The sequence below is a fragment of the Ornithorhynchus anatinus genome, chromosome 4 (assembly GCF_004115215.2).
Source record: "Ornithorhynchus anatinus isolate Pmale09 chromosome 4, mOrnAna1.pri.v4, whole genome shotgun sequence".
Classification (NCBI taxonomy): Eukaryota; Metazoa; Chordata; class Mammalia; order Monotremata; family Ornithorhynchidae; genus Ornithorhynchus; species Ornithorhynchus anatinus.
In genome coordinates, this window is record NC_041731.1 from 109,510,297 (window position 1) to 109,528,468 (window position 18,172).

Sequence of the window (18,172 nt, forward strand, 5' to 3'; positions counted from 1 at the left end):
CTTTTCTGAGTCTAAGTTTCCTCATCTGTAAAATAGAGATTAAATCTTTCTCCCTCCTACTTAGACTGTGAGCCCCATGTGGACAGGGATTAGAGCCAATCTGATTAATTTATAAATATCCCAGCACTTCAGTGCTTGGCACACAGTAAGCCCTATTATTCTAAACATATTCTCACTGACTTCCTGTATGCTGAGAAAAGTAGGTGAACCGCAGAGAGTCACTGGGTAAGTTTATAGTCACATAGCTAAATGAAAAGAAACCACAATGAGATTTCCAATCTAATATTTCACAATTTAAGATCGTGTGGCCCATGTGGGACTAGGACTGTGTCCAACCTGATTATCTTGTAGCAGCATGGCTCAATGGAAAGAGCACGGGCTTAGAAGTCAGAGGTCATGGGTTCTAATCCCAGCTCTGCTGCTTGTCAGCTGTGTGACTTTGGGCAAGTCACTTAACTTCTCTGTGCCTCAGTTACCTCATCTGTAAAATGGAAATTAATACTGTGAGCCCCACTTGGAACAACCTGATCACCTTGTATCCCCCCCAGTGCTTAGAACAGTGCTTTGCACATAGTAAGCACTTAACAAATACCATCATTATTATTATTACCAAAGAGTTTAGAACAGTGCTTTGCACAGAGTAAATACTTAACCGTATTTTTTATTATTGTTATCATATGAATGGGAATTTGCACAGACTGAATACCTCAGGAAGTCAAAGAGTCAGTAGGAAGTCCTAAGCCCAAGGATTCGGGATAGACACTATTCAGAGATATTCAAAATGAATGACTATAGCAATGAGAGCAACCTTTATAAAACTTAAGGGCAAAACCCAAGAAGCTAATTTTCATCAGAAAGCTGTAAATCCTCTAAACAATCATCTGAAAAATGCAGGATCTGTTCCGTTGTTGAGAGTATCGAAATATCTCTATCTTCTTCAAGTTCCCAATTGAGAGGAATAATTTATCAGTCAAGATGTTAAAAACAGGAAAACCCAGTTTTTGGTTGACTCTGTAAGAAATAAAATTATCACAAGATACAATCTTACCTTTTGTATAGTCTTCAAGAAAATTTGAAAATCAAAAGCTCAACAATTTCTCAAATTTCAAAAGCCCCATTTGGTATTGGGATGTCTAAGAAAATGACCTCCTAAAACATTTCTTGGGTAAACAAGTGGAAATGAATTTTCACTCACACCATTCAGCTAAGTGCAGCCCTTTTTGAAATTAGTCTCAGTCTTGTCAGCCAGGTCAGGAAATGCTTAAAGTGTTTTCCTAAAGACAATTTTTAGTAAACGCTGCATTGTATGTTCTACCAACATCTTGAATGATCAGGTGAAGAGCTCTCATTAGCCCAGTTTAAAAAGTTGACCCCATCCTAGTTGCAGTACAGTAGTAGTTGTGTGTTTCAGAATTTAGCTCCCATTTTGTGCATGGTTCCCCGCTATGTGATGAGGAATTACAATTGAAGCACACAAGAAAATCTCTGCCCTCCCAAAGCATATTGCCTAATGGAGAAGAAAATAAAGAGTAGCGGAGATGTAGAAGCATAGAGGATTACATTTACCGGAGACAGGTAGGTGAATAAAGAATTTTGTGTTAGGAATTTGAGTGAAAGATATTGTTACCCACTACTTGTTTGCACTCTACTTCATCAGAGGCTGCTTTATTCATTATGGTGTCAAGTCCTCAAGGTAAAATATATGTAACCAGCTGTGCTGCTTAATGCCTGTGCTCAAGGGATTGGGATACTATTTAAGCTAAACTAACTGGATCCCTGCAATTGGTCCTCATTAATGGACCACAAAATAACAAGTGGGCCTATTTGGGGATCCCTCTTCTCAGATGCCCTGAGAGCTTCTGGGAATGGGCATTTAATCCCCATTTTACATACGAGGAAACTGATGCACAGAGGAGTTAAGTGACCAGCCCAAGGTCCCAAAGAAGGCAGAAGACTGAGCTGAGCTTAGAATCCAGGCCCTTGAACTTTCAGGCCCACACCAACAAGCTTAAGACACAGGATCCCTACCCTTAAAGAATCTATGGCCTAGTTGGAGAGAAACTCATTGAAATAAATTACAGATAGGAGAAAATAATAGCATATCAGACGTACATAAATGTTCTGGGTGAGTGGGTCTAGTTAAGGACAGGTGTCATGAAAGTGCTGACATAGCATTTTGGAGATATAGAAATTAATAGGGAAAGGCTTCAAGAAGGAGATGTGATTTTTGGAAGTGCTGTGAAGAGGACAGAACTGAATTCTGTTATATATGAAGTGGAGAACATGAGCAAGAGGTTGAGGGTGGGAGAGATGAGAATGTGGCACTTAGTACAGTGCTCTGCACATAAGTGCTCAATAAATATGATTGAATGAATGAATGAGTAGGGTAACTTAAGAGAAATGAAGAGGACAAGCTGGAGTGTACTGGGAGGAGAACATCGAAAAGCAGGAGATAGCTTATTGACTGCCTTAAAACCACTGTTAGGAGTTTCTGCTGGTTTAGAGATGAACGGGCAACCATTGGAGTATTCTGGGGAATCGGGGAAGTTGTGCAAAATGATGTTTTATAAAAATGATCTGGGCAACAGAGTGAAATAAATGTTGTGGAGGGAAGAAGAGAGTGGCAGTGAGGAGGCTGAGGAAAATAACTATGTCAGTGTAAGCCAAGTACCTACTCTGGCAAGGTGGCTGTTTGGATGTGGAGAGGAAGGGGTGTGACCTAGAAATGTGGAGGAAAAAATGATGAAATTTGGTGAAACTGAATTTTGGGGTTGAAAGAGAGGGAAGAGATTACAGGCTGGAGAGATGGGAAGGATGGTGGTGGTGTCAATTATGATGGTAAATTTAGGCAGAGGAGAGGATTTGGGAGGGAAGATGAGGAATACGCTTTTGAACATATTGAATTTGAGATTCCAGTTGAACAACCATGTAGAATTCCACTGAAGGTAAGAGGGAATGCAAAATTGCACAGAGGGGAGAAGTTGGGGCTAGCAAGTGAATTTTGAAGTCAGACACAAAGACGTGGTAGTTGAAACCCTGGGAAACACTCAATTCCAGGGTTTTTCCTCTTTTAGTCATTCCTGTGGCTGGGAAATGGATTCTTCTAAGTGAGGTAGTGTTGCCTATGCTAGAGTAATCTTGCATCTGAAGTTTCAGTTTCATTCAGAGCTGACCCATGATTTCCATGTTCTGTGAATTGGTAGTGAATCCACTCACCAAATCCCAAACTCAACAATCATCATCTCAGAAGCAGCGTGGCTCAGTGGAAAGAGCCTGGGCTTCGGAGTCAGAGGTCATGGGTTCGACTCCGGGCTCTGCCACTTGTCAGCTGTGTGACTGTGGGAAAGTCACTTAACTTCTCTGTGCCTCGGTTACCTCATCTGAAAATGGGGATTAATTGTGAGCCTCATGGGGGACAACCTAATTACCCTGTATCTACCCCAGGGCTTAGAACAGTGCTCTGCACATAGCAAGCGCTTAACAAATACCAACATTATTATTATACATCTGAATTAAGAATTAGAAATAAGTTTTAAAAAATTACTTGAAGAATAATCAGAAATACAAAGCATTTCTTTCTGTCACACTTACTTCCTGAGTACAGAAGAAATGGGGGGAGATAACAACCCTGGGGCAACACTCCATTCAACTATCTAGTTTCCCAAGATAAAAAGGTAGCCATGCAATACCTCATGTTTCACTGTGATACTTTGGAACACATTCCATATGCTTGTGCCAATACGTGAATTGATGGCATCCACTTTGGTTAACAAAACCAGATTCGCTTAGATCTAGAAAACAAATAAGATTTTATATATCATTAGCTTCAGTTAGTTTTTCACTAAAATGCTTAAAAATAATAATAATAATGTTGATATTTGTTAAGCGCTTACTATGTGCAGAACACTGTTCTAAGCACAGGGGGAGATACAGGGCAATCAGGTTGTCCCACGTGAGGCTCACAGTTAATCCTCATTTTCCATATGAGGTACCTGAGGCACAGAGAAGTTAAGTGACTTGCCCATAGTCACCCAGCTGACAACTGCCAGAGCTGGGATTCGAACCCTTGACCTCTGACTCCCAAGCCCAGGCTCTTTCCACTGAGCCACGTTGCTTCTCTAGACAGTACTTAGTACTTAAATGGCTCTTAACCTTGAGTAGTTTATAATCTAAAACTATGAGCACCCACCTAATATGTACTGCCTGGCTACTGCTGGAATTCAGAAAATGTGTTTCTTTTTAATGAGACAGCATGAAGACAACCATTCCCTTCTATGATTCTTTCAATCCACTCAAAACCCATTTTGATCCTACTGCCCTTGAATATGTCTAAACCCTACTTGAATCTCCTAGGATTTCCATGATTTCCCTGTAAAAGCTAATTATGAATTTTTGACTATTAACATCTCAGTGTCACTTAAAAACTTAAAGCTATTCTTTCTGGTAGCAAACACTGTATTTACCACCTGCTGTGTAAAGAAGTGTTTCCTTTTGTTTATTTTCAATCAATCATTTTCTAGGCTTGATAGCTGTCCCCTAGTCAGAAAAAAGTACAGGCCTGAGACTGAGGACCTGACTTCTAATCCTGGTTCTGCCTCTTCTCCGCTGTGTGGCCTTGTACAAGTCAATTTATCTGTGCCTCAATTTACTCATATGTAAAATGGGGATTATGAGCCTTTGTGGGACAGGGACTCTGTCCAACCCTATTATCTCTCTCTATCCTAGCGCTGAGTAGCGTGCCTGGCATATAGTAAACACTAAACAAATATAATAATTATCATGATTATTATTATTATTAATCCTGGTGAACAACACAATGACCCCAACATTCTGGGAGTCAGGATACCTGGATTCTAATCTCAGCTCCATTTCCTGCCTGCTGAGTGACCTTAACCATGTTATTTAACCTCTCTGTGTCTCAGTTCCCTCATCTGTAAAAAGGGGATTAAATAACCCAATTAGATTATGAGGCCGATATGGGTCAGGAGATTTTGTATCTAATTTTTTTCTACCCTAGAGATCAACACAGTGGTTGGCACATAACAAGAATGTAACAAATACCATTATTATTGTTCATAGTTTTGTGAATAATAAACTTCAGTCATTCCCCTTTTTTTGTTTTTCCAGACTGGAAAGTCATGTTACTTTTATTCTCTCCTCTGGTCTATACTTCTGATTTTTTTAGCTGTAATTTCTTGCATTTTTCCTCCCCCCTTTATGATGGTCTTTAAATATGGTGTCCAGAGTTCCACAAGGTATTCCAGATGCAGATACAATGGTTTCATTTAATAGCAAAATATTCATTCAATGTGCTTTTGTTTTCAATGCTTTTACTGATAATGTCTGACAAATTTGATATTCTTTTTGGCTGCTGCCATTTGATGGAACAGTCAACAGGGACTCAAAGATCGCATTCCTAAATCATGATTTATAGTTTAGACCAGTAGTGCAATTGTAGTTAAGATTATTTTTCTGAGATTTATGATCTTCAAACTTGATCAGGAATAATAATAACAATTATGGTATTTAAGTGCTTGCTTTATGCCAAGCACTGTTCTAAACACTTAAGTAGATACAAGGTTATCAGGTTGTCCCACATGGGGCTTAGAATCTTAATCCCCATTTTAGAGATGAGGTAAATGAGGCACAGAGACTTGCGCAAACTGGCTTGCCCAAAGTCACATAGCTGACAAGTGGCCGAGTCAGTATTAGAACCCACGACCTCTGACTCACAGCCCATGCTCTTTCCACTAAGCCACACTGCTCATTAAGCCACGCTGCTTCTCAGGAATGCCTTGCCTACATTAATAATTCTGGTATTTGTTAAGCACTTACTATGTGACAAGCCGTGTTATAGGTGCTGGGGTAGATACAAGGTTGGTCAGGTTGGTCGGCAGCGTGGCTCAGTGGAAAGAGCACGGGCTTTGGAGTCAGGGCTCATGAGTTCGAATCCCAGCTCTGCCACTTGTCGGCTGTGTGACTGTGGCGAGTCCCTTAACTTCTCTGTGCCTCAGTTCCCTCATCTGTAAAATGGGGATTAAGACTGTGAGCCCCACGTGGGACAACCTGATTCCCCTATGTCTACCCCAGCGCTTAGAACAGTGCTCGGCACATAGTAAGCGCTTAACAAATACCAACATTATTATTATTATTATTATGGTCACAGTGTAATCAGGTTGGTCACAGTCCATTTCCCTCATGGGGCTCACAATCTTGATCCCCATTTTACAAATGAAGTAACTGAGGCACAGAAAAGTGAAATGGCTTACCCAAGGTCACACAGCAGACATGCAGCATAGCCAGTATTAGAACCCATTACCTCTGATTCCCAGGCCTGTGCTATTTCCACTAGGACATGCTGCTTCTCATATATGGTATTTGTTAGGCACTTACTTTGTGCCAGGCACTGTAATAAGCACTAAGGTAGATACAAGTTAATTAGGTTGGATATAGACCCTGTCCCACATGGAGCTCAGAGTATCAATCCTCATTTTACAGTTGAGGGAACTAAGGCACAGAGATGGTGAAGTGACTTGTCCAAGATCACACAGTAGAAAAGTGGCAGAGCTGGAAATAGAAATCATGACCTTCTGAGTCCCAGGCCCTTGTGTATCCACTAGGTGATATGCTTCACGTATGTAACCTCAGACTCTGTTAGTGATTTATAAAAGCCTCTTCCCATCACTACAGGAAGCCATCTATTACTGTGGTTGGCATGTTACAAGATAGTTATTCTGATTACAAATGCATTCAGATATTTTCATAGAAAATAAGTATAATTAAACTCACTATGTTTTGTGGCTTTTTTTATATGTTGAGGCTTCATTGCCATTTCATATGATAGGTTTTTGACAGAGTTTATATCCAGAACATATTCAACACAATGAATCCTGTTCCTCAGCAATGGAGATTTGATGTAGTTAGGGCTATCAGATGTAATGGATTTCTCTGGATCAAACTGTAAAGCAGGGAAATCATGTATCCCATCAAGAAGTGATAAATATGCAGTTTACTCATCCCTCAATTTGGGCCTTAGTAAATGAACATATTTATATCAATCAATAGATCCATATGTGTATGTATATATTTGTATATATAGATAATTATAATAATAATGGTATTTGTTAAGCACTTACAATGTGCTAGGCACTATTCTAAGTGCTGGGGTAGAGACGTGATAATTGGGTTGGAAATAGTCCCTGTCCCACATGGGACTCACGGTCTTAATCCCCATTTTACAGATGGGGGAACTGAAGCACAGAGAAGGTAAATGACTAGCCCAAGGTCACACAGCAGATCAGTGGCAGAGTGAGGATTAAAACCCATGAGCTTGTGACTCCCTAGCCTGTGCTCTATCCACTAGACCACGCTGCTTCACATGAAGCAGTACTGACTGGTGGAGCTGGAATGATGGTTATAAAGATATGGGCAATACTAAAAGGGAGGATCAGTGTGCAGTGTTGCCCATTTTGCCATCTGTATCTGCCACAAAATCCAATAAGGATTTTGATAATCACCAACAGGAACTTTTTGCCTTCAAAAGAAAAAAAGACATCATAGAAACAAAGCCCTAAACAAAGACATTTCACAGATTGGATCATCTACCATTAGCACAATTTGAAAAGAACTAAATGTTAGAGGATGATCTGAGTTCTAACTTTGAGGGAATATATTCCAGTTTCAAAATAATGAAAAGGGAAAAGAACCTTTTTGGATGGCATTTTGATAGCAACCTGAAAGCAAGGGAAAAAAATGATCCTAAAATAGCTGCACAGATTCTTTTTAGAAGTGATGATATTTACTGAGCACTCTCTTGGCACTTGGAAAGTGTGTTGACAAACAGATTTATTTTTACCAAATATTCAAAACGTGCAAGTCCAAGATGTTGACGTGATCCAAACTATTTGAAGGCATTGCCCCACACCCCGCCCGCTCTAGACTGTAAACCCAACGTGGGCAGGTTATGTCTCTATTACTGTATTATATTTTCCAAGTGCTTAGTACAATGCTCTGCACACAATAAGCACTCAATAAATACAATAGAATGAATGAATTTCAGACTAGTGAGCAATTAAACTCAGACAACCTCCTACCTCAGATTGATCTGGAATATGACCTTTCAAAATGAGGGAATATCATCTGTGTATAAGCCTCCCTTAATTGCCAAACATATTGTGTCACATAAAATAAAGGGCAATGGTTTGCCACCTCTTCTATCTTTAATTGCATATGTCCTGTACTATTAAAAAAAATTTAAAATGGCATTTATCTTTATGGGAAAGCACCAAAACCCAAACACCTATATTAATTCTTAAACAAACATCAATTTCTACCCGTGAATATAGGTCAAATTGAGCAGTGGCCCAGTGGAAAGAGCACAGGCCTAAGAGTCAGAGAACCTGCTTTGTAACCCCGGCTTTGTGCATTTCTTGCCTTGCACCATTGAGCAAATAAAACAAAAGTGTGACCGAGAATAGCCTGAAAGTTAAGGGACCTGGGTTTTAATCTCAGCTTGACCACTTGCCTGCTGCATGAGCACAGGCAAGTCTTTTAACTACTGTGTGCCTCAGTTTCATCATGTGTAAAAATGGGAGGTTCTTTCCCTCACATTAGATTGTGGGCCCCATGTGACTCAGGGATACTGGATCTACTGGGTCTACCACAGTGCTTGGTAATAATAATTATAATAATAATAGTAATGGTATTTGTTAAATGCTTACTATGTTCCAGATATTGCACTAAGCGCTGAGATAGATATAAGCAAATTGGTTTGGATGCAGTCCCTGTCCCTCTTGGGGCTCAGACTCTTAATCTCTATTTTGTAGATGAGGTAACTGAATCTTGGAAAAGTGAAATGACTTGCCCAAGGTCACAAAGACAAATAGAGCGAGGATTAGAACCCAGGCCCTTCTGACTCCCAGGCCCATGCTCTATCCACTAGACCAAGCTGCTTTTCTTCTAGACATAGGGACTGTTGAACAAATATCACAATTATTATTAAGTGGATAATTGACCATTTTTAGTCAACCTATTTCTTGCATTCAGCCAACGCAGTTAGCCCCAAACATAGAGTGAATTCTGGGTCTAAAATTTAGAGCTATCTATTGTTAGATTAAGATAAGCTAGTTAAAATCATGAATAATCACTCTTTTGAAGAAAGTGTTAATAGATGTTTCAGTGACTTTGGGAGTGGCTCTGTAAAAGCCATGAATATGCCAATGTACATTTTAAGAGCATTTTTACAAGCTCACAATTCACAAGCAAAATCAGGAGAGGCCTAGAATTAACAGAGGAAAAGAAAAGGAAATTCCCAGAAAATTCCAACCCTCGTTTGCCTAACCCAAGGTTTTCCATAAAATTTGCCCATTTAGCAAGTTGGTTAAAGGAAGACACCAGACATCATTAAATGCTCATCATGTGAATGGACCTACTGAAAGGCCTATTCTCAAGGAGAAAAGCAGACAGAGAAATGGAATAGAGCAGAACAGGAAACAGCCCTTTGCATCCTGGTAAATGTAGTCAAACTCCTTTTTTTCTTTTCCTCCCATAGCTCACTATCCTACAAGAGGTTTGAGCAGGCTGAAAATTAGACAATGCGTATATATAAACTCAACACATCTAAGAATCATTTCTCAACAATAGATGATAACATTGTGTTTGGCTCATGTTCAGATGTTACTGATGTGTATGGATCAGAGTAACATGAGAAACCTCAAAAGAAAAGTGTGTCATTAGCTTGGTAATTGGGGTACTCACAGGCAGAATGGCTCAGTGGAAAAAGCAAGGGCTTGGGAGTCAGAGGTCATGGGTTCGAATCCTGGCTCTGCCACTTGTCAGCTGTGTGACTGTGGGCAAGTCACTTAACTTCTCTGTGCCTCAGTTACCTCATCTGGAAAATGGGGATTAAGCCTGTGAGCCCCACATTCAACAACCTGACTACCCTGTATATACTCCAGTGCTTAAAATAGTGCTCTGCACATAGTAAGCGCTTAACAAATACCAACATTATTATTATTATGCTCTGTTACACTTTTTTTCATTTCTTTTTCTTTTTTTTTCATTTCTGGTAAGATCCTTGTTAATCACACGACCTCGAAAAACGGAATTCACTGTATTGCCTAAGCTGGATTTCCCACCCCCGCACGGGTCCCAGCAGCAAAATGTTTGTTTGGGGAACAGATTTTGCAATTGATTTGTACTATCTAATTTCCTCCATTAGAGTTGTTCTTTTCCTGTAAAAAAAAAAAAAATGAATTCCAAAAAATCCACCCCTATTCTTCATCAATACTCCATCCTTCAACCCTTCAACTTTTAGGTACACATACTTGGAATTTTAATGAGAAATTGAATGAAATCCACTAAACTACTGCCAGAGTAGCAGTGTATAGGAGAAGCAGTGTGTCTTAGTGGATAGAGATGAGGATTAGGATAATCTGAAGGATTGGGGACCAGTGGCAAAGATTCTGGAAGAGCGAGGCTGGTGCCCCTAAGGGAGAAAAATGGCATAGACCTGCCCTAGCATCCAAAGAACCTGGAAAGGAATATACAGAAACTTAAGACACCCCAAGAAAAGAGGGTAAAGACCAGGACAACATGAACACTGAGGTGCCTATAAGGAAGAACAGAGGGTCCTTGGGGAAAAAGACCAAGAGCTAGGGAAAGGCAGTTTGAACCAGATTTCTGCTTTATTTTTATGGCCTAGTGGATAGAGCACGGGCCTGGGAGTCAGAAGGCCTAGGGTTCTAATCCTGCTCTGTCACTTGTCTGCTATGTGACCTTGGGCAAGTCACTTCACTTCTCTGTGCCTCAGTTACCTCATCTGTAAAATGGAGATTGAGAATGTGAGCCCCACATGGGACAGGGACTGTGTCCAACTCGATTTGCTTGTGTCTCCTCCAGTGCTTAGTACAGTGCTTTACAAATACCATCATCATTATTATTATATTTTAGCAGACTAGTAAACATGACTGGCAGCTAACATTCCCTTCACCAGTCTCCAGCTCCCCACTCAAACAGGTACCACCTTGCTCTTAGTTTTTGTCTTGCCTTGGTTAGAGTATTATATTTGCCTCCTCACCCATCTTCCTACTCCCAGTCACTCTCCACTTCAGTCTATATAGTTCACATCCTGAAATACTGCTAGGTAGACATACCCCCAATCTTCTAAAACCTCAAATTGCTCCCACCCATTTCCTCTCACATCATGCAGAAACTCCTTATCATCAACTTCAAGGCTCTTAACCAGCTTTCTCCTTCACAGTGGAGAAGCAGTGTGGCTCAGTGGAACGAGCACGGGCTTTGGAGTCAGTGGTCATGGGTTCGAATCCCAGCTCTGCCATTTGTCAACTGTGTGACTGTGGGCGTCATTTAACTTCTCTGAGCCTCAATTACCTCATCTGTAAAATGGGGATTAAGACTGTGAGCCCCACATGGGACAACCTGATTCCCCTGTGTCTACCTCAGCGCTTAGAACAGTGTTCTGCACATAGTAAGCGCTTAACAAATACCAACATTATAATTATTATTATTATTTATATATTGGCTCTTTTCACCTGCTGATAATTCCCAGCTTTCACTCTGCTTGTGTCAAGTTGACCTCCTAACCATATGTCACTTGTGACTCTCCCATCTCCAATACCTCCCTCATACTGCTCCAGGAACTCCCCCTGCCCCAAACCCACCAAACTACCTTTAAATCCCTTCTAAAATCCCACGCTTTCCATCGGACTGTCTCCGATTAATAATTCACACCACCCCTATTATGCCCATCCAACACCCAACACCTTAGCCTCAGCACTCATATACATATATGTGTATTTGTATTTACTGAATGTTAATTTTTAAAAGGATTTATACTTTCAATTCTTTATTTTATGTGAATCATACATAAAGGTCACATATACCTTGACATAGTTCAATAATAATAATAATTGTGGTATTTGATAAGTGCTTACTACATGCCAGACTCTGTACTAAGCCCTGGGGTCAATACAAGCAAATCGTGTTGGACACAGTCCATGTCCCCCTGGGGCTCACAGTCTTAATCCCCATTTTACAGATGAGGTAACTGAGGCACAGAGAAGTGAAGTGAACTTATTTCCAGTTTCATCTACCTGCTCCTAATATCGGTAAATATTTTGAATCTGTCTCTGCTATGTGACTGTTTGCCACATGATGGCAGTGGATGCAGGTCTCAATTGTGTTTTACTCCCCCCATGCATTTAATGCAGAGTTTATCACTCAGTGAGTACACAGTAAAACTCACTGACATTAGTGCTAACCATTCATTATCATTCAGAGGGTGATAATAATATTAGTAATAATAATGATAATAATAGTAGTGGTATTGGTAAGTGCTTACTATATGCCAAGCAATGTAATAATACGAAGAATTATTATTACTATGGTATTTGTGAAGCACCTGCTCTATGCCAGGCACTCTACTAAATGCTGGGCTGGATACAAGTAAATCAGGTTGGATACAGTCCCTGTCCCATGTGGAGCTCACAGTCTCAATCCCCATTTTACATATGAGGTAACTGAGGCCCAGAAAGCTGAAGTAATTTGCTCAAGATCATTCAGCAGACAAGTGGTGGTGTCAGGATTCGAACCCATGACCTTCTGACTCCTAAATCTGTGCTCTATCAACTATGCCTTGCTGCTTTGTGCAGGGGTAGATGAGAGATAATCAGATAAAATACAGTCCTTGTCCCATAGAGGGATCAAAGTCCAAGTAGAAGGGAGAACAGATATTGATTCTCCATTTTACAGTTTGTAAACCTGAGGCACAGAGAAGCTAAACGACTTGCCCAAACTTACAGTTCAGTTCTAGCAGAAAACTGGTAGAGCTAGGATTAGAACCCAGGTCTTCTGGCTCACAAGCCCAAGCTCTTTCTACTGAGCCATGGTGTTCAGTAAATACCATTTTAACAGGGGAAAATCTATGCCCAGGATGAGGTTGGGAGACTGACATAGTAGAGTCAGAATGAGAGGACGAGCTGCAGGGGAGCCTACTTAAAGGAGGGTGGGGTGACTGGGGGCCGAGTGGGACTGGGGATGGGTGGACCAAACAAGATAAACTGCAGGGCCTAGTGGAGGGAGCACAGGCCTGGGAGTCAGAAGGACCTGGGTTCTAATTCCACCTCTACCAATTGCTTGCTGTGCTAAGCTCAGGCAAGTCACTTGACTTCTCTGTGCCTCAGTTTTATCAACTATAAAATGGATACCTGTTCTCCCTCCTATTTATACTGTGAGTCCCAAGTGGGACAGGGACTTTGTCTGACCTAATTAACTTCCCTCCCAGCCCCACAGCACATATTCTGTCTCCCCATCTAGTCTGTAAACTCACTGTGGGCAGGGAAAGTGTCTGTGTATTGTTAGATTGTACTCTCCCAAGCATTTAGTACAGTGCTCTGCACAAGGTAAGTGCTCAACAAATGTGATGGACTGACTGATATGTATATATCTGTAATTTATTTACTTACCCATTTACTCATTTATGTGTATTAATATCTGTCTCCCCCTCTATAGATGCAGAGCTCATTGTGGGCAGGGAATGTGTCTGTTTCTTGTTGTATTCTCTGAAGTGCTTAATTATGTGCTTTGCACATGGTAATCGCTCAATAAATATGACTGAATGAATTAATTAATGAACTTGTACCTCTACCAAAAAGAACAGCATGGCATAGGGCATAGAGCATAGACCTGGAAGTCAGAAGGTCATGGGTTCTAATCCTGTTCTGTCACTTGTCTGCTATGTGACCTCGGGTAAGTCACTTCACTTCTCTGTGATAAGTCACTTCACTTCTCTGTGACTCAGTTACCTCATCTGTAAAATGGGGATTGTGACTGTGAGCCTTATGTGGAACAAGGGACTATGTCCAACCCGAAATTATTATATCCACCCCCGCGGTTAGTACAGTGACTGGCACATGGTAAGCAAGTAATAATAGGAGCTTAGTACAGTGTTTTGCCCACAGTAAGTGCTCAATAAATACAGTTGAATGAAAAGCTTCCAACAGTGTTTGGGCACATAGTAAGTGCTTAACAAATATTATTTTAAAAAAAAAGAACAGGTGTTTTAGAGTATTTACCAGGAACTGAGTTAAATTTGTGTTGAGCTGGCAAGCCACAGTGGGAAAATACAGTCCAAGCAGCTGAAGTAGAACTTGGCCATAGTTACCAGCCCCTTCCTCTCTCCTTTTCTTTCTCCTTTCCTCTCTCAGATCTGCTATGTGTGACAATGTAGTCTGTCTGTCAAAGAGTCTGTCTTAGTCACACCCACCATGCTAATAGCTAAGCCCCAGGGAAGCTTTTTCTTAGCCTGTAGTAGTGTTTTTCTCATAGTGAGTACTCACTAAATAATATTGCTACTGCTATCACATTACAATGCAAGCATAACAAGTGTCAAACTTATTCCGAAGTCGATGTCACTAGCCTCCACGGAAAGGCAGCAGTAATACCTAAGGAAGAATAGTAGGAAAATTAGTTTCGTAGGCTTAGAAACTGTACGTTATATGTTCATTTTAACCTACCTTCAACTGCAAATGCTTCACATTCTCTCAGGGGGACTTGAAAAAATCTCCTGCTTAAATCCTTTTCAAATTTGTTGTTAAGCTTTAGCCTTGCAGATGATGTAGACATCTCTAAACACTGCCAGTGAAACAATAAGGAAAAAAAGGCACTCTCCAAATGAATGACTAATTTGCAGCCAATTGTTTTCAAATGCATCTTTCAAGAAATAGGTGGGCACAGTGATTTTGTCATTTTCCTCAATAAGGGCAAAGAGAAAGGCATACTTGTCTTTTTCCCAGACTGAACAATGTGAAGCTGCATAGTGTAGTGGCTAGAGCCTGAGTCAGAAGCTCATGGGTTCTAATCCCCACTCTGCCGCTTGTCTGCTTGGTGACCTTGGGCAAGTCACTTCACTTCTCTGGGCCTCAGTTACCTCAACTGTAAAATGGGGATTGAGACTGTGAGCTCCACATGGCACAGGGACTGTGTCCAACTGATTTGCTTGTATCCACCCCAGCGCTTAGTACAGTGCCTGGCACATAGTGACTATAGTGGGCTCCTGGTTACTGCACTTTTCATAAAACTCCTGAGGTGACAATCTATGGAGGTTTCCCTTATAGAGCAGGCAGAAGTGTAAATTTCCAAAGATCATTTGCAGTTGATCCAAGTGTGCATACATCAAGCAGGTTTGTACAGACCATCTTTCATTCCTAGAGAGAAAGCAGTGCAGATTCACATTGATATACATTGATTAAATTCCTTTCGGGTCCTTGGATAGATTAAAGAACTGGGATGCTCTCATTCATTTCCAAACACTGCCCACTCATTCTCTTTCTGTCCCCCACCCTCCCTCTCCCAAATAGCCTCCCTTCTGATTTACTAAAATATAAACCTTGAAAGAACTTGCAGAAAATCAGATCATTCCTTATTTAGTCTGTGAGCTCCGCTTGGGACAGGGATTATGTCCAACTTGATTAACTTCTATCTAACCCAGCACTTAGAACAGTGCTTGATTCGCATAGTATCACAACAAATACAATAATGATAATAGCAATCACTTACTGCTGCTCCGCAACATCCATATGTGAAAGATTTTTAATAAATCCTTTTCCCAACCTAACTGGAAAACAGGTAGGTATCTTGAAGGTAGTTTATTGAAAGTCCTTTCCCAGTCAACATGGAGCAGGTTCAGAGGAAAAACAACAAAAGTAGGAGGAGCTGCTGAAAAACAGAAGTAAATCTCAGTGAGGAAATGAAACAAAGTCGGAGCAGCTAACCACTCCTCATTTGGCAGTAAAACAGCTGTAGGTCTTCCACTTCTTCCTCCCTCTCATCCCAGTGTCTTACCCCACTCCACTTCTTTCAATCCCACCCACTCCTCCCTTCTTTCCTCTTCCCCTCCTCTCCATCTTTCTCTACCTTTCCTTTCCTCCACCTATCTCCCTCTCATTTCCACCTTTATCTTCATCTCCCTTGCCCTCCCTATCTTAGGATAACCTCTTCACTCCCCCATCCTCCTCTCTGCCCTTCCCTATTCCCTTCCTTCACCCTCCTTCCCTCTCCATTTCCTTTACTTTGTCTCTTCTCTTTCTTCTCCCTCTTCCTAGTCATTCAGTAGTATTTATTTCTCTCTCTCCCCCCTTCATTCCTCACTTCCTTCCTCTTTTTCCTTTTCTCTTCAGTCACCCCACTCCTCTGCCTCCTCAGTTACCTCTCCTACCCCTTACCCACCTTTCCTATCCCCTCTTTACTCTCTATTCCTTCCTTTTCCACCACTGGTCTCTCCACTCCTCCCACTTTTCCTTTCACTTTCCATACTCCTTCCCCTACCTCCTTTCTCTCTCCTCTTCCACTTCCCTTTCTTCCTTTCTCTAGTCTCTCCTTTTCCCTTCCTTTTGAACCTCTTCCATGAAAATCCTTCACTACTTCACTTTCCCCTTTTCTTCCTCATATTGGGTTCCACTAAATAGACTAGTGCACTAGAGCACTGATACTTAACAGATACAGGGATAGTGATGTTCAGATCTAAAGCTCCTTCATCTTCTCAAAAGGTTGACTGGTCACTCTATATCATTTTCTAGAATTTGGGCATTTAAAACTTGATATATTTGGGTTCTAATGCTGGCTCCACTATTTACTGGCCTATGTGACCCCTGGGCAAGTCATTTAATGTCCCTGTGTCTCATTTTCCTACTATGTAAAAGGGGAATAAAATTTCCATCTCCATTTTGGATAGGATTGTGTCCGCCACTTGATTTATCTTGTACCTATCTCAGCAATTAGTATAGAGCTTGCACATAATAAGCATGGGAAGCAGCATTGCCTATTGGATAGATCATAGGCCTGGGAGTCAGGAGGCCCTGGGTTCTAATGCCAGCTCTGCCACTTGTCTGCTATGTGACCTTGGCCTAGTCACTTAACTTCTCTGTGCCTCAGTTACTTCCTCTGTAAAATGGAGATTGACTGTGAGCCCCAGCTAACACATGGACTGTGTTCAACCTGATTATTTTTATGTAACCCAGTGCTTAGTATAGTGCCTAGCACATAATAAGCACTTAATATATGCCATAAAAATTTTTTAAATTTACAAAATTTTAAAAATACCACCATTATTGCCTTCGACTATTTCAACTTTTTGTTAGATACAGAGGAATTTTTAATTGGTTTTTCTCTCTGAGTAAATTTATTTCTTCAAAACAATATTGTTTTTAACAGGGAAAAAAAAGCTATATTTCTCTCTCACTCTGTACTGTCTTCTGCTATTATCTTTCAGATATAAAAGAAAAGCTCCAGGGAAGCTAGGGCCTATTCATACACTGTCATATCAAAATAAGGGGCAGAGTGTTCTTGTTCCTATATAAGAACGATTTGGAGTATCAGATCACACAACTGATTTTTTCAGGTAACCCAGATGTCCCATTTGGAATTTCTCTACTCATTACAAAGGCACCAGAGAGGTGGACTAACGAGAATTCTTCACAGCAGATAAGCGTCTGTTCTTGGAAAACTAGTTAGTCTGCTATACAAGATTCACTGAAGTATTGTCATGTGGCTAAGCGTTTTTCAAAGCTCTGACAAAAGAATCTGAATTGTCCCTACAAGAAAAATGGGGATGGTCCTGAGTCAGACAATAAAGCAGAAAGCAGATCAAATATGCCAGGATGAAACTGATGAAGAAATAATTGAACATTCAGATAAATATATGAATGATGTATAAATAAATATAAAAATATGTTTGTACCCAAGTGCTGAGATCATTCATGCCTGAGCTCACAACAAATGGAGACAAGTATAGGAGGGGGTTGCTCTTGGAAGGCTACATTTTAATTATGTTTTATCTGAGATTATAAATATCAAAGTAACCTTGAATTTATACCTTGTATATTGAGGTTCCTTGCAATCTTCTACTCTTTCTTGCTGACTAGTATTCATTATAAAAATGAGTTTTTAGTTTTTAGTTCAATGGTATGGTTCGTTGGCTGGCTAAGAACTATAATTTGTGCAGTGACGTCACTTCAAAAAAAATTTACGGGAGAAAAATGCATCCTCCCTTAGACTGTTAACTCGTGGAGGGCAGGAATTGTGTCTACCAATTCTGCTGTACTCTCATAATCTCTTAAAACAGTGCTCTGCATACAATATGTTCTCAATAAATACC

At 40.6% G+C, this 18,172-nt stretch overlaps 1 long non-coding RNA gene across 2 annotated transcripts in view; it reads right to left on the minus strand.

Moving 5' to 3' along the window:
• Positions 1–782: 782 nt before the first annotated feature.
• Positions 783–18,172, minus strand: part of LOC114811286 — a 64,023-nt gene continuing 46,633 nt past the window's right edge. Inside the window, exons 2-5 of one of the 2 annotated variants that reach the window (XR_003758949.1) lie at positions 15,577–15,732; positions 14,535–14,652; positions 3,690–3,791; positions 783–1,011 (exon numbers count right to left, since the gene is read on the minus strand). This is a non-coding gene — a long non-coding RNA (uncharacterized LOC114811286). Of the gene's footprint in view, positions 1,012–3,689; positions 3,792–14,534; positions 14,653–15,576; positions 15,736–18,172 lie in introns of both variants that reach the window. The other variant, XR_003758948.1, reaches the window with a different exon arrangement.